The sequence below is a fragment of the Hyla sarda genome, chromosome 5, assembly GCF_029499605.1.
Source record: "Hyla sarda isolate aHylSar1 chromosome 5, aHylSar1.hap1, whole genome shotgun sequence".
NCBI lineage: Eukaryota > Metazoa > Chordata > Amphibia > Anura > Hylidae > Hyla > Hyla sarda.
The window spans coordinates 72,058,274-72,075,393 of NC_079193.1; the positions used below are offsets into that span (position 1 = coordinate 72,058,274).

A 17,120-nucleotide genomic window follows, 5' to 3' on the forward strand; every position below is an offset into this window, starting at 1 on the left:
GGGGTGATTTGTGGGGTATTTCTAATATGAAGGCCCTTCAAATCCACTTCAAAACTGAACAGGTCCATGAAAAATTCCAATTTAGAAAATATAGTGAAAAATTGGAAAATTGCTGCTGAACTTTGAAGCCCTCTGATGTCTTCCAAAAGTTAAAACATGATACAAGCATAAAGTAGACATATTGTATATGTCAATCAATATATAATTTAAGGAAGATGTCCATTTTTCTTATAAGCAGAGAGTTTCAAAGTTACAAAAATGCAAAATTTTCACATTTTTCATCAAATTTTGGAATTTTTCACCAAGAAATTATGCAAGTATCGGCAAAAATTTACCACTAACATAAAAAAAGGATGTTTTCAGATCAACTGGTGCCAAAAAGATCTGTAGATTGCTTCTGTTTGAGAATCTTAATCCAGCCAGTGCTTATTGGCTGCTGTATGCTACACAGGAAGCTCTTTTCTTTTTGAATTTTTGAAAAAAACTATCTCGGAATCAGAATGAAAAGTAAAAGCTTCCCAGAGTTATTAATGTTTAAAGTGACAGTGTTCAGATGTGCTCGGGTCCTTAAAGTGAAAATGGGCTGTGTCCTTAAGGGGTTAAAAGGGTTAATTAGAATCCACACCCTTTCAAAATGTGGTTATTAAAGGGGTACTTTTAAAACAAAAACAAAAAAACTGGCGCCAGAAAGTTAAACAGATTTGTAAATGACTTCTATTAAAAAATCGTAATCCCTCCAGTACTTATCAGCTGCTGTACACTACAGGGGAAGTTCTCTTCTTTTTAATCTATTTTCTGCCTGACCACACTGCTCTCTGCTGACACCTCTGTCCATGTCAGGAACTGTCCAGAGCAGGAACGAATCCCCATAGCAAACCTCTCCTGCTCTGGACAGTGCCCTTTCTGAGCTCTTGCTCATGTATAATATATCACTTCCGGACGAAGCGGGGCAAAACGTGTTGGAGTGTGAGGTGGGGGAACAACGAAGTAAGTCACGCTACTTTCTGTGGTTGGTATCACTTCCTATTGAGCATTATTATTTGTTATTTGCATACTAGTGTGGTGTAAGTTTCTCTAATATCATTTATATTGGCACATGCTTAAGAATTGTGGGGGAGATTTATCGTTGCTTTTAGAGAATTTTTTTGTCTATGTTTTGGCGCAGTTCAGGCGCAAGCAGCATATTTAGCGACTTTTATGCGTCTTTTGATATACACAGTTTCACTCTTTTTGCCTACCCGTAGAACTTTTTCTTTTTGACCATGCAGTGGTCACGTATTTATCATTTGCAACTTTTGTCAAAAGTTGCTATTTTGTGCGCAATGGTACTTTTTTAGGCGCAAAGCTAAACCACCTACCAGTAGGCGTGAGAATCACTTCTACCTTCCGCAATTCAACCTTTAACCTTTTGTGGACGACAGCGTCCCACTCCCCTTCTATGACGCACTCAGGAGCTGAGCGCGGGTCATAGCTGGGTGATCCAGGACCCATCTCTAATGCCAGACATTACCGATCACGGTGATTCCCGGCTTTAACCCCTTAGACACCGCAATCAAATTTGATTCTAGCATCTAAAATGCAAATAAAAATGTCCCGGCAGCTCTGTGAAAGTAAGTAAAGACACCTAACCTGCCAAATTCAGGACCTGGAAAAGTACTTCCCTCCCTCACAAGCGTCTAGAAAAAGTGTATGTGGTAGAGCTTTTCCCACCACAGCAGAACTGCGCAAAATTCATCATCCTGCTGCACCTTCTTGATAAATAAGATGCACGCTAGTCAAACCCACCACCCAAATAAATGTAGGAAAATTGCTTTACTGTAGACATTCATTGATAAATCTGGGCCATTATACTTTGCATATATGCACATCTGCACTTCATCTGGTACCAACGATTTATCTAGTAATTGACTATCTAGTGTTGCCACAGTTTACTATATTGCACATAGGGAGATACCTTATAGGTATCCGTTGTGGGCCTATACTACTTATACATTATTTATATACTCAGTGTTCCCCCACTGCATGTTTTTAATTCTGTCTATGTTTTTAGGGGTGGGATTCTGTTGTTGTTGTTCCTGTATTATCATGTGTATATTTAATTAAATGTATTTTTTGGAATATAATGTGTGCTTATTTTTTCTTCAATTTAAGGGTAAGGTTATTGTAGGTTGATATTGCTTTTGCTTCCTTTGCCTTGGTTAAACTATTTTCATGCATTGGTGGTCATACTATGTAGGTTTTTGTCATGTATAATATAAACTGCTCCTCCCAAAAAAGAGACAATATGATCACAAAAATAATTACACCTTTATTAACCCCTTAAGGACAAAGCGGGTTTGGCCTTGAGAGCACAGCCAATTAAAATTTTAGCATTTATGTTTTTTTTCTACGGCGAAGCAAAATACGATATTATTTTGGGAAGGGGGAACTGAAAAACACAATTTTCTAACTTTTGGGGGGATTCGTTCGAATATTTAATTTATTTCAATACATATTTACACACCTTTTATGAATTTTTTCCTTATATATGATGTGACCAAAAGTTTTAAACATTACACTATTCCCCATATGACATTATGTTGTAATAGTCTGTACATTTTCACACTTATATTAGAGGAGGAACTTTTTTTTTTATATTTAAAAAAACATAATTTTGTATTATTTTATCTACACTTAATGCCCATAGGGTACTTTAGCAATCATTAGCTTTTACTAGCATTACTCAGTGTTATTGGCAATCTCCTGATGGAGCAGGTTAGGGGACCTCTTGGTGGGCGTGGAGGGGGGGGGGCACTTAAACTGATCAGGCAGGGGGAAAGTCATTGCAGCTCTTAGTGCTGTGATCACGGCACTTAAGGGGTTAATAACGGATATCGGTAGGATCGCCAATGTCCATCATTGACTGCGATTGCACTGATGCTTATAGCTGCCTTCACTCACAGTCTATAAAGTAAGACCAACTAAGAGGACTAATTGGTGTAATACATCAATATAACATGGACCAACAAACTTTAAAAAATTAAAACCACTTAAAGAGTTATCCAGGAAAAAACTTTTTTTTATATATATATATATCAACTGGCTTCAGAAAGTTAAACAGATTTGTAATTGACTTCTATTAAAAAATCTTAATCCTTTCAATACTTTTAAGCTGCCTCAGTTGAGTTGTTCTTTTCTGTCTAAGTGCTCTCTGATGACACGTGTCTCTGGAACTGTCCAAAGTAGAAGCAAATCCCCATACCAAAACTCTTCTACTCTGTGCAGTTCCCGAGACAAGCAGAGATGTCAGCAGAGAGCACTGTTGCCTGACAGAAAACAGCAACTCAACTTCAGCAGCTGATAATTATTGGAAGGATTAAGATTTTTTAATAGAAGTCAATTACAAATCTGTTTAACTTTCTGAAGACAGTTGATATATATATATATATAAAAATAAAAAAAAGTTTTTTCCTGGAATACCCCTTTAAAAAGTACAATAAGTATGCCATATTTTCGTATAACCCTAGATGGGTTCAAGACACCCACTCACTGGACTGGACCATTATGTATAACCATACGCAATTGCTTACAAACTAAGATATGACAAAACAATGTGGTCCAGATGAAAGAAGGACTAGTACCGACTTCTACTGAAAGAGAGGAGTGTCGGGTGAAGAAATGATATGTTAGTAACCACATGTTTGCAGAGATGCTGGAGTGGGTTGAGTTTTATAAATTATATTATTTTATTTAAAGGGAATCTGTCAGCTCATAGCAACACCCACACTGTTTGGACTCCTCACATATGGTAACACCTTTACAATGGCTGATATTGTTAATGGGTAAACTCTTTGGCTATCAATGTTTATTGGACATTATTTATGGGGCGTACTGACACTATTTTGTGTGGTCACTCTTTATGTAGTCATGGGCAATCTTTATGGAGCACTCTTGCATCATATTTTGCCAATATTTTTGGGGGGCACTGTCTATTGGGCGATGTGGTATTGATTATGGGGGAGTTGTTGTAATATAGACATGGATAGTACAATACTCTATATCTAAACTTTATAAAAGAATTCTTAAACATTGCTGCAAAGGCATCATTCCAGAAATAAAATCACAGTACTGCGTAGAGTCCTTAAACTCTCGTCTTTGTGGAATATTAAGGCTTTGTTTATACACCACAGACACATGATTCTGCCTTTGTATGTACCGTATATTCCTTTTTAGCCGAAACTGGTCATAGGATTTTTAATCTTTTTTTTTGTATTAATAAAGACCATTTGACTTGATTAAAAATGTATTTTTTTCTGTTGTTCTGTTTCAGTTTATTATGTGATCTCCTTGGCCCCCTGCACGGACCTGGCCTTTCTTCCCATTTAAAACCAAAGTACTGCAATATTTATCATGAAATTATAGAAATATAATTTTTTTTTTACATTTTTCATTATTTTGTATAACAATCTAAAGTCATTGGGGGAGATTTATCAAAACCTGTGCAGAGGAAGAGTGGTGCAGTTGCCCATAGCAACCAATCAGATTGCTTCTTTCATTTTCCACAGGCCTCTTTAGAGGCCTGTGGAAAATGAAAGAAGCAATCTGATTGGTTGCTATGGGCAACTGCACCACTCTTCCTCTGCACAGGTTTTGATAAATCTCCCCCATTGACCTCACTCAGGGTACCATCTCAGTTTATTTGGGAATATTTTTTTATTTCATATTTTTGTATTTTAAACAATAGTCGGCGCCAAGAACCATGAATCTGAATTAGGTATCGGTCAGGTATAAGCAATTTAAATGTTGCTAGAGCTTTCAATTTAAAATAGTCATTGTAACAGATCTTGTACAACTGCGCAAAATATTCTTGTCAGATGAACTGATCACATTTGTAAGTCAATGTGCTCCTCGTCCATCATCTTCCCTTTTTGGGTGATTAATATATATTTGCTTCTTTCCTTGTCTTCTCTTTTTTTTTATGAAAAGGGGGAAACTGATTTCAATTATTTTATAAAAAATCCTAACAGCCCTTGATGTATTATGTGAATTGAAAGACAATTATTTCTACTGCAGCTTGCTAAACACATCTTCTAAAAGCTTTTCATGTACATTAAGTGATTTGATTTGTGATAAACTGGTATAATGCAGGGGAGAAAAAATTGCGGGAGAAAAAGACCAAAATAATTTTAGCATGCAGAGAGAACCTGAGGCGTTGTATTATTTCATTCAGCCTAACACTTGATTTTTTTTTTGTTCTTCAGAGCCCAGATGTTATCGGGAAATATGTAAGTCTCACTATGAGCCAAAAATGTATCTTATTTCATGCATTTAATTGTATATCATAAGATCGAAAAAAATACTTAGAGGCACATTCTCACAATAACTTAATTCTAAATGATTCAGTATAAATAGACTAAAAAGCCAGGGGCCTTTTTAGGATAATAATAGATTATTTTATGTTGAAGTATAATCTAGATATTTTCATTTACTAAAAGGGGTGATACCAGGGGAAGAATATTGGAAATCTAGTCATTGATAAGCTAATAGATCATCACACAATTACATATCAATTAAATCAATTATTGTGTGCATATTATAAATGTATGGTGTTTTTTGTTATTACCTTCCACATACAAAATCCTAAAATATTCCAGTTGTTTACACTGGCAACTACCCTGTTTCCCTGAAAATTAGACATACCCATAAAATGGTAAAAAAGACGGGCAGCCCTTCTTATCTGCCCCATCGTGACCGATGCTATCTCTGTGATTCCGTAAGCCCCATCAACAAGGTCGGCTCCCCCTGTCAGGTCCCGGTTCTTCTGTTCGTGCTGCCAGCCACGGCATAGAGGAAGACAGAAAGTGAAAGTAAAAGTTTCCTCAGTGAAGTGAGGAACAGAAAGTTCTTTGTGGGTCCTTAGGGGGAAAAATAATTCTGTGGCTGCTGTTTTACTCAGCACCAACTCTTACCCAGCACCAACCAGCAGCAGTCTGTGTCTCTCTATTGTTGTACCATACTTAATAAAAATAAGACATTCGCTGAAAACAAGCCATAGCGTGTTTTCTTGAGGAAACATAAATATAAGGCAATGTCTTATTTTCGGGAAAACACATTAAAAATAAGATTTTCTGTAAAATTTTAGCTTTACCTAATAGACTAGGATAGAGTGATCAGTCATCTCATTATCATTAGAGGATCAATGAGTTAAAGGAGCTATTCCATGGTGAAAAACGTATCCCCTATCCGCAGGGTAGGGGATAAGTTTAAGATTGCTGGGGGTCCGGTAGCTGGGCCCCACCGCGATCTCCTGTATGGGGCCCTGGCTCTCCCCAGGAACGCAGCATCACGAACCCTGCCCAAAGCCGGGACCGTCTCGACCCCTCCATATATCTCTATGGGAGAGCCATTCGGACGGGGGTTGTGATGCTGCGTTTCCTGCGGATAGGGGAAAGATTTATCAGCATGAGACTTCTCCTTTAATGATGGCTCTGTTGTACGGCTGGAGGCCTAGATACAGTAGGTTTTTTGTAGCTCATTTGTTATGTGTTTTGTACAGATTGTGACAGAATGAGCAGGGTCTTCTCATTATCATTAGATGGTGGGTAACTTAATAGTATTACTGGAGGCCTGGATAAGGCAGGGTATTAACAGTATACACCCAGATAAGACTCTATGGGGGTCATTTATCAAGGTATTTAGACCCCCTTATTTTTTTTTATTTTTTTGCTTACAAAAGTTGCACAAAAAGTCTCACATGCGCCTAAGCACTTTTTTGTGCAACTTTTGTGAGTAAGCAAAACGTTACTAACAGCCTTACATAAGCAAATTTCAGTTTTCACTTTGCAATGGTCATGTATTTATTATGTGTGAAAGTCGCATGTAGGCAAAAAAAAGTTGCAAACCCCTTACAAAAAGTCGCAAGTCTACTCCAGGTGTGACCTGGAGTACAAAACTCCCGTATGAGAGCAAATTTTGCTAACAAGTCTCACAAGAGCCCCAGCTGCGACTTTTTTGTTTTGCTTATGTGCTCCAAATTTATCAACTGCTTGTGATAGTATGACAAATATGTAGCCCATAAGTAAAACTAAAGCAAAAAATATATAAAATGAATTCAGAACTTGCTTACTAAAGCAAACAAGGATAAATGTCCCCTTATATCTATCTTTCTTGTCCTAACCTGATCTCTAGGAATGGAGCTGTACTTCCTCCCCCCTGGTGAATGTAATAATCCAGGACATTTCAGTATCAGTTGCGTCCCTCACAATCATTATTACCTTTATAGAGTTCTATTAGGGGACAATAACAGCTAAAAGGAAACTACGGTACTTTGTATTTCGAACATACAAAAACAGTACAACAAAGCATAGAATGTATTTTGCATTTGATGTCTGCAAATATATAGAGCAATTTGGGCCTTAAAGAGGTTCTCCGGTGCTTACACATCTTATTCCCTATCCAAAGGATAGGGGATAAGATGCCTGATTGCGGGAGTCCCGCCGCTGGGGACCCCCGTGATCTTACACGCGGCACCCTGTTTATAATCAGTCCCCGGAGCGTGTTCGCTCCGGGTCTGATTACCGGCGACCACAGGGCCGACGGCCTGTGACGTCACTCAATGCAAGCCTATCACGCCCTTCAACGCAAGCCTATCACGCCCCTCCCATAGGCTTGCATTGAGGGGCGGAGCGTGACATCACACGGTGGCGGAGGCGTGACGTCACACGCCGTCGGCCCTGTGGTTGTCGGTAATCAGACCCGGAGCGAACACGCTTCGGGGACTGATTACAAATGGGGTGCCTCGTGCAAGATCACGGGGGTTCCCAGCGGCAGGACTCCCGCGATCAGGCATCTTATCCCCTATCCTTTGCATAGGGGATAAGATGTCTAAGCACTGGAGTACCCCTTTAATAAATAACCTCCCAAGTGCCAAGTATTCCCAAGTATCATACAGGGCAATTATTGACCAAACAAGCCAACAACACCCTGTAAAATAAAGTCAGCGATTGGCCAGCAAATAAGCAAATGCTCGTTCATTAGCTGAGCGGGTAATTTTTCCCTAATAAAAAATATGTGCAGCTGATGACTTATTGTGGCAAAGGGCCGTCCGAACACTCGAACCATGTGATAGACTTGTAAATGAGTTCCAATTCCCAGATCAACACTTGTTAACAGGGAAGCTCAGGCCATCTAATACAGCTAAAAAAGGTTCTAGGAATAGATGGAGTAAGTCTGATCCATCGCAGACTAGCAAACTAACAAGGAAGCTGCGTTTCAAGTCATATCTCTGTGTATAGTGGTGTACAGTCTTATCTAGGCCCCTAGCACTGTACGAAAGTTGTCATTTGCCAATAAATCTCTCATCTTTACTCAGATGATTGCTGACCTTGTCTTAGCAAGGCCAGAATGTGAGCTGCAGAAAACAGGAGTCACTCTATTGTGGTTATGGGGGGTGTAGACATTTTTTTTTTTAAGGGGGGAAAATGCCAAAAAAAATTTACATGGACGATACATTGCATTTTTTCTTACTTAAAAAACACTTATGGACATTTATCAACGGGTTTAGTCAGGTTTTCTTTACTATAATTGTCGCAAAATTGTCGCAACTGCGACTACACGATTTTTCGTGCGACATTTTGACTGGAAAGCGAGAAAAGCAAGTTTTCCTAAAATTTACTATGTAGTAATAATTTTAAAATGGACTACGGGTAGTCAGGTATTTATTAACTGCGACAGTCGCAACTGCGCAAAAAAAAGTCGCAACAGCGTTAAAAATTGACTAAATTTACTCCAGCTCAAACATGGAGCAGAAAAAGCTACTACCAAAGTAAAAAAGGAAAAATTGCTTACGTGAAAGAAAATTATCAACAGGCTGAAAGCAGTTGATAAATACGTCGCACATAAGCAAAAAAAAAGTAAGGAAAAAATTACTAAAAAAAAGAATACATAAGCAAACATTGATAAATGTCCCTCACTGTGTCCAAATGTTAGCTGGGAGGCAGTAGGGAAATACCTATACCTACAATGCTTTTTTGTTACAAAAAGTGTTTTTATCCTTTAGTGGCTATTTTTTGGGTCAGTGGCAGTTTTTCCTAAAATGTGTTTCCTAAAAAGCTATGATGTTTTTTCCCCCTAGTTTGTGGTATATTTTCTCCCACAGACCACCATTAGTTTAAAAAAAAAGTTTAAAAAAAGGCATGTGTAAATTAGTGTTGCTTGCGAATATTCGCAATACGAATTTTATTTGCGAACATCGCATATTCGCGAATTCGCGAATATTCGTGAATATAGCGCTATATATTCGTAATTACGAATATTCGTTTTTTTTTTCTCACAGTACACATCACAGTGATCATCCCTCTCTGCTTCCAGCTTGTGTGGTGTAAAGAAGGGTCTAATACTATTGTGTGAGACTGGCGTGCGAATTTTCACATATGCGAATTTTTGCTTATGCTAATTTTGTATATGCTAATTTTCACATATGTTATTTTCGCATACACGAATTTTCGCATATGCGAAAATAAAACGAGAATATTACGAATATGCGAACATTCGCGAATATATGACGAATATTCGTCCATATATTCACGAATATTCGCGAATTCGAATATGGCCTATGCCGCTCAACACTAGTGTAAATGTGTGCGCATTTTGTGCACCACTTTTTGTGACATTCTTCAGTAGAATTCCTTGAATCACATGATCAATGAATCACATGATTTCTACTGAGAAAAACATTTACTAATACACATTATTTTGGAGAAAATGCCACAAAAACTGGATAATGGAGGACAAATAGTGCATTTTTTTTGTAGTTCTGGCGCTTTTTCTGGGGGGGAAAAAACTAGGTAAAAGGTACAGTATGTGTGAATGTAGTGAGCCAGGGGAGTTGTATGAGGGTTGGAATGATTAGGGTAGTGGTCCCTGATATGTCACTTAGCTAAGTGGTGCTACCCAATGTCCTTTTTCACTGTAGATGTTCCCTTACACTAAGCTCAGGAATTAGACATTTGGTAGCCAAGATTTAAGTGAACAACTTTAGTGGCTTGAAGAGAAGTACAGCAACTGTTGTAAACTTCTCATAATGCTGCTTGGCGATGGTCCTGTAGTAAATTCCAGCCTTTTGTAGGTCTATAGTCTTGTCCATGACATCCTTGTACAGCTTTTTGGTTTTGGCCATGGTGGAGAGCTTGGAATCTAACTGATTGATTGCTTCTGTGGACAGGTGTCTTTTATACAAGTAACAAGCTGAGATTAGAAGCACCCCCTTTAAGAGAGTGCTCCTAATCTCAGCTCGCTACTTGTATAAAAGATTCCTATGAGCCAGAAATCGTGCAGAATAATAGGGGATAAAATACTTATTTCACTGAGTAAACTCTAAATCAATTCATAACATATTCAAAATGTGTTTTTCTGGATTTTTGATGTTGTTATTCTGTCTCTTACTGTTCAAATAAACCAACCATTAAAATTGTCGACTGATAATTCCTTTTGTCAGTGGGAAAATGATCAACACTTAAATACTTTTTTCCTACACTGTAGATAAGTACCTTAATATTATAAATAGTTTTATAACTAGGTGGCTCTACTGCATCTCATAGTTAATGCTGGTATATCTGTAGGGTCGGTGGCTGTTGATCCCCTGTGCCATCAAGGCTTATTAGGAGAACACCAGGAGAGAGTTTATCTCTCTTACTAAGGTTTCCCACATACATAATAAGTATAAAATAAATGTTTAATCGAGCTCAGGTGAATAGATATTACATATCCCTTCATTTCCAGGACATAATGATGTAAAATTAATGACTTTAGCTAGGTATAATCCTCTGACCCATCCATCTATTCACACAATATCACCATAGTTGTATAGCTTAAAATCTTCTGTGACATCTCCATTACAATACTATAAAGCGCAATGGAGAGTGAGAGGTTGTGACTTTGTTAATGACCCTTTAACTGCCAAGTGGAGCTGTCGGTGTTACCAGCAAATGAATGTTCACTGCTTAGCAAAACAATTTTCAGACAATTAGCACTTTGTCTGTTACTTGGTGTATCATAACAAAAAATGCATTTATTACAAGACAAGCTCAGCTTTCAGTCTCTTGGGGAAGTGTAGTCATATGACCATGCCTAATTGTTATACAAGAAATCCTTCTTCCTTTCAGGCATTTGGGCTGTCAGTTCAAGTTTATCCATGTTAGATCATGGACCAAATAAACCTTTTTTACATAAATACATTTGCTTTGTTTCAGCAAGTTTGGGATCATCTGTTGAATCTTGACAGTGGGCTTTAAAAGTAAACAGGGGTGTGTAACTTACACCCAAGAGTCCCCAGAGAGCTAAGATCAGTTATTTCTGTAACATTGTTTATAATATTTTATAGTGTTCAATGGCTGGCATAGAAGCAATAGAACCAAGTAAATATAGAAATGTTGCCGTCAGTTGTAGGAAGTTTATGTGAGATAAAAGGAAAGAGGCTACTTGCGATAGAAAATAAAGTTATATGCAGTAGCCCACATGGTTTTATGGAAGACAAAAGTTGGCAAACAAACCTGGTTTGTATTTAAGAAGAGGCAAGTAAAAAATTGGACAGAGGGGCAGCTACCGAGACATGTTTTCTGTACATTTTCTTAATTTCTTTTTTAATTATTTATAGATATGCGCTACAGCGAGTCCCATGGACAGAGACAAAATAGTCTGGAGCGGGCCCTATTCACAGTGTTGGTAGCATTTTCCAGGCATACTCTGCGACCTGTGCAATCTACAAGGAGGGAGGACTGAGTACTTATCTGTATGCTGGTGTCCCCTTTAACTGTAAACCTATAAGACTGCTGGAAAGTGATATCTACAGAACAGGAAGTGTCAGATTAGTTTTAAGCCTAGTGGCCAGAATAAAAAACACAAGATATCATGATTATTTTAAAATATAGATAGTAAAATAGAAAACCCATCACCAATAATGCTGAAAAATATATTTAAAAACAACACATTCTGATGACACATTCCCTTTAAACTATTCTTCACAATGTGCATGCATTTATGGGGGAATAAAGGGCTTCACCTTTCCATCATTTGCTGAGTTAGAGTGATGCCTTTTTCTAGGTAAATTAATAGATGGGACAGAGACGGAAAATATAATAGATAGAAAGATAACCCACTTAGCACAGTATGCTTAAAGTATATTAGTGACACTCTGATAGCTACAGCCTTGACTCTAATGCATGATAGCTGACTCATTAGCATACTAAGTAGCTTCATTAGCATAGCAATCAACAAGACACAGAGCCCGAGGTAAACAAAAGAGAGGAAGGTCTTGGACTGTGTAGGCTAGGGTTTGATGAAAGGGGATCTGTCAGCTTAAAGGGTTTCTCTACTTTGGCCAGTCACTGCTGGTAAGAAGGATACCCTAAAGTGGTGTCCAGCTAATAAAACTTATAAGTATCTGAACAAGGGGTCCACAATCTCCATAATGGGCAATGTCTCTCACCTCTGAGCGATCCAGCCCCCACCTTCCGAGCCAATCATCAGCTAAGGCAGAACTTCACTGCGCTCGTTGAATGGCTGAGGCGGTCATCACTACCGAGACCAGTTCATCCTGGTAGATGGGGGCCGGAGCACGCAGCGGTAAGAGACAGGGCCATGTTTTGGAGATCCTCGTGATCAGACACTTATCCTCATGTTGTGAATAGGGGATGAATGTTATTATCTGGAAAACCCTTAAACAACAAGCTGATCACAATTTGTCCCTTGCTGGAATTGGCTAGAATAATTTTTCATCTGTAAGAAACCAAGTAGTAAGTGTTCAGTTCACCTGCAGTGCCTCTGCAGTGAAAATTAAGCATTACACAGTGACTATTTGAAGGGTTGTGTGATACAGGACAGGGAGGGTCCTCCAGAGCATGAAATGTTCTTTGTCAACACTCTCTACTTAGACCAGGAGATGAATATCCTGAAAAGACTCACACTCTCCCATAGACTTGCATTGAGGGGGCGTGGCCGTGATATCATGAGGGGCATTGCCGACCTCCGCAGCGCGAAAACAGCGTTCAGAACATTTATTTCCGAACGTTGGCTAGTGAAATACCCCTTTAAAGGGGTACTCCTGTAAAAAACAATGTTTTTAAAATAAACTGGTGCCAGAAAGTTAAACAGATTTGTAAATTACTTCTATTTAAAAATCTTAACCCTTCCAGTACTTATCAGCTGCTGTATGCTACAGAGGACATTATTTTCTTTTTAAATTTATTTTCTGTCTGACCACAGTGCTCTCTGTCCAGAGTAGGAGCACATTCCCATAGCAAACCTCTCCTGCTCTGGACAGTTCCTGAGACTGTGGTCAGACAGAAAATAAATGTAAAAAGAAACAAACTTCCTGTAGCGCATACAGCAGCTGATAGGTGCTGGAAGAGTTAAGATTTTTAAATAGAAGTAATTTACAAATCTGTTTAACTTTCTGGCACCAGTTAATAAAAAAATAAAAATAAAAAATTCACCGGAGTACCCTTTTAAAGTGTCCTTGTCACTGTGAAAAGCTTTTGACATGTCCTTGAGACATCACAAACCGTTTTCTTCGGTCGGACTGTGTGTGTTCAGACCCCATTTATCTAGATACAGCTGGAAGAAGCACTGGTCTGAGCACTTCACTCCCCAGCTCTCTGCAATCTTCTTCTCCCTGCAGGAGACGAGCTCCATAGATTAACAATGGAGGCTGTCTCCAACTTTGAGAAAAGAAGGCAGTGAGCCAGGAGTTTAATGCGCTTATCATTCCCTATACTTGGTCTATGTAAAAGAGCAAATGATCAGCTGATGAACAAGCAAATGCTCATTCCTTTGCTGGTTGGATCTTTTGTGCACCATTTCAATTATGCCTATTGGCAGCACATGGCACCGTGTTAACACATGAACAAGCCAGTAATCATCTACATGATTGATTGAGCCTCGTGAAGGCTCCGCAAATCGAGATTGGTGTTCCTCATCGGCAGCTTGTCAGCCCATGCAAGAGGGTCCTAAGCCGTCATATCCTTTAAGTGCTGGATAGGGAGGCCTGTTTGTAGAGGACACAGTGCTGTTACTTTATGTACCGTAACTGAAACATTTAATAAAACAGACTTGATAGCAGCTGATAAGTCTTTTTCCATAAAGCAAAATGTCTACTTATTCTTAGTTTATGCTTTGCTTTTGGAAAAAGACAGCACATTGCGGAGACACACAAAGTGCTTACAAATCATAAAAATAAAGCTCCATAGAGTCCAATGTTGTGGGATGAGCCCTTATCGGTCCTTCTTTCCTTTCTTCCTCCCCTCTTATCTTCATTTTTAGCTTAGGTGCACTTATAATGTACAAGACAAAGTTATTGGTTATTGTATATTATGTACTGATAGAAGTTTTAGCCTTGAAGTCTTTTTACACCAGTTGATAAGTGCTACTGAGAAGCAACCATGCATCAAATTTATTGGCTCTCAGCTAAATGGCCCTTTACACAGGCCAATGCTTTGTTCTGGCCAACGGATGTGGACCCACTGTGCTAATGAATCGGTTTGACTTTGGGCCACACCCTGGGGTGATGTTTAAATACTCTCTAGATCTTTACAGTGTATCCCACTCCAGCATGTGGAAGCTGGACTTCAGCTGCTAGATAGTTCGAGATCGCTCCACAAGCATGGTCCCATGGTGGGTAGCAGCTGGCCCAGTGGACCAGATGGTACTGGTGTATGGAGCAGGCAAGTAAGTGTAGTCAGCAAACTGAGTCAAACACAGAAGAGGCAGCATGGTAGATTAGTAACAAGCAGAGGAAGAGTCAATAATAGGCCATTCGTTCGAGTCAAGTGGCACAGGTTCAGAGTCAATAATCCAGGTTAGCAACAGGAGAGATAATATGGTTCAGGAGGGATCAGATGGATACAGAAACCAGGAAACAGCTATGGGTCAATACATAGGAAAGCTGGATCAGGAACAGAACACCTTCACTTATCGACATTAGGAATTAGAGGACACATGTTGATTAAACACATCATTTGACATAATTTCCATGAGCGAGTGGGATTGGACGCACAGGTTGCAGGAGCAGGCAGGAGTGGAACAGTCCAGGCATATCGGAGAACTAAATTGTTGTGCTGGAATTCCCCTTTAAATAGATGATGCAGACCTGTAAAGGGAACAGATTTTGGAGATGTGCACTGCCCCTTTAAATCAAAAAGGGCTCCGCACATGTTCCCTAATGGTCGACCCAGGAACTGCAGGAGAGTGTCAGTGGCCCAGAGCAGGACATGGCAGGACTGACTGGAGACAAGATCCCGGCAGGAGCTGACTGCCGGCATCACAATTGTATGGGGGAAAAATGCTATCGGTTATTCCCATGAACAGTTTGCATTATGTTACACAAGAAAATGCTGCCAATCAACAAACAATTTTATGCCACCTAAACAGGATTCTCTATGATAATATGAATGTACTAGGGCCCCTTAATGTTATGTGTCTGTCCCATGTACCCCAATAGATATAATTACCAAATATATAGAACTATACAGTGTATCCTTAAATGGCACTCAATGGGGAGCAAATGGGAATACAAACTAATGCATCCATTTATGTTCCATGCTGCTGTTATATTTTCAATGGGATTGCTGCATTATTTAGGAGGAATCCAGCGAGCCGGTGAGAACACAGTACAGATATTTACTGAGCCACTCAATGGCACAGAGACACATTATGTAGTGCATTGAACTGAACACAAATACATATCTTCAGTCCAGATGGTATTTAATCTTTTCTCGCTCTGTGCGTCTCAGGAACAAAACATTTACACTACCAGGTTATCGACCTACACTGGTTCAATGTCGCCTACGGTTCTCAGAGCTCTACTAGACAAGACTAGTTCCTAACAGAATTAGCCTCCGATGTGTGAGCACTGCTATCTATTCCTGATCCTCCTGGATTGTCGTAACCTAGTTTCTAATAGATGGCTCCCTTGACTCAGCTGGGACTGCCCTAGTTTTCCTCCATCATTATATATAGCCTGGCCTCTTTCAGTGGCGTGCTGTTCAGCTGTCTTTAACGTCACTCAAAGATATTTCCTGCGGGCCAGCAAAACCTGAACAGCTTCTGGCACTTAGCCATCTCCCTGATGTCTCGATGTGTCCTCGGTCACAGACAGCGGCGGCTGATCTGAATTTAATCCCATGTGTTTCAATCAACTTTTAATCCCTTTGTTGACTTTCCATGTGTTGTGTTGGGGATAACAGAGATCACTAAGTGGTAAGCGCAGGCATTAAGCATATTTGCATACTTGCTCGTTCCGATGGGATATGTATTTATCAATACTAACAAACTTTTAATAAACAATAGAATATTGATTCAAAGTCTCCATTTCATTCTAAGCAGAAATAAATACATTATAATCGTTGCAGAGGAAAATGTGTTTAGCCTAGCTCTCTATGCCCCTGTGGAGACCAGTTTACTTACCTGGCACTTTGTGCATGCCCAGGTGGTGTGAATCGCTACCATGTCATAAGCCAAGGATGATAACCATCTATACAGTGACAGAAAATATAAAACATCCTTTATTTATATAGCGCAGGCATATTCCACAGCACTGTACAGAGCTTATCATCATTTAAATTGGTCCCTGCCTCCACTGGGGAACACAATCCAAATTCACAATTCACCTATTATGTTTTGCAGTATATGGGACTGTTAGCTCATGTTTGTAATATAAATTGCCAGATTTGCTATTTTAGTTGATCCCAACTACCATACTTGAACAAACTACAGGTTCAAGTAAGTCATAAGTGCCCCAAAATGGTACAAAGCTTGTCCAACAAAAACCAAACCCTCATACAGCTATTAGACAAATAAAAAAATGACTTCTTAGAATATGGCAAGACAAAAACAAAAGAAGTATTTATACTATGCAAAACTATCTAAACATTAAAAATTGAAAATATTTGGCTGTGATCATACTGGCCCGCGAAATAAAAGTAATGCATTATTTATGCAGCACAGCAAACAGCACACATTTTTAATAAATAAATAAAACAATGACGAAAGGACTGTATTTCTTTCAATTTTTGACAGAAGTTAAAGGAAAACTGTCACATGTTTTCTACCGCACTATCCACAGGTACTAATGAATAGTGCGGGAGACG

The 17,120-nt window shown here is 39.1% G+C and overlaps 1 long non-coding RNA gene across 1 annotated transcript in view; it reads right to left on the reverse strand.

Moving 5' to 3' along the window:
• LOC130272536 (uncharacterized) overlaps positions 1 to 17,120 on the reverse strand; it is a 40,209-nt gene that overhangs the window by 15,267 nt on the left and 7,822 nt on the right. The window contains exon 2 of the long non-coding RNA XR_008843602.1: positions 16,438 to 16,504. This is a non-coding gene — a long non-coding RNA (uncharacterized LOC130272536). The remainder of the gene's footprint in view (positions 1 to 16,437; positions 16,505 to 17,120) is intronic.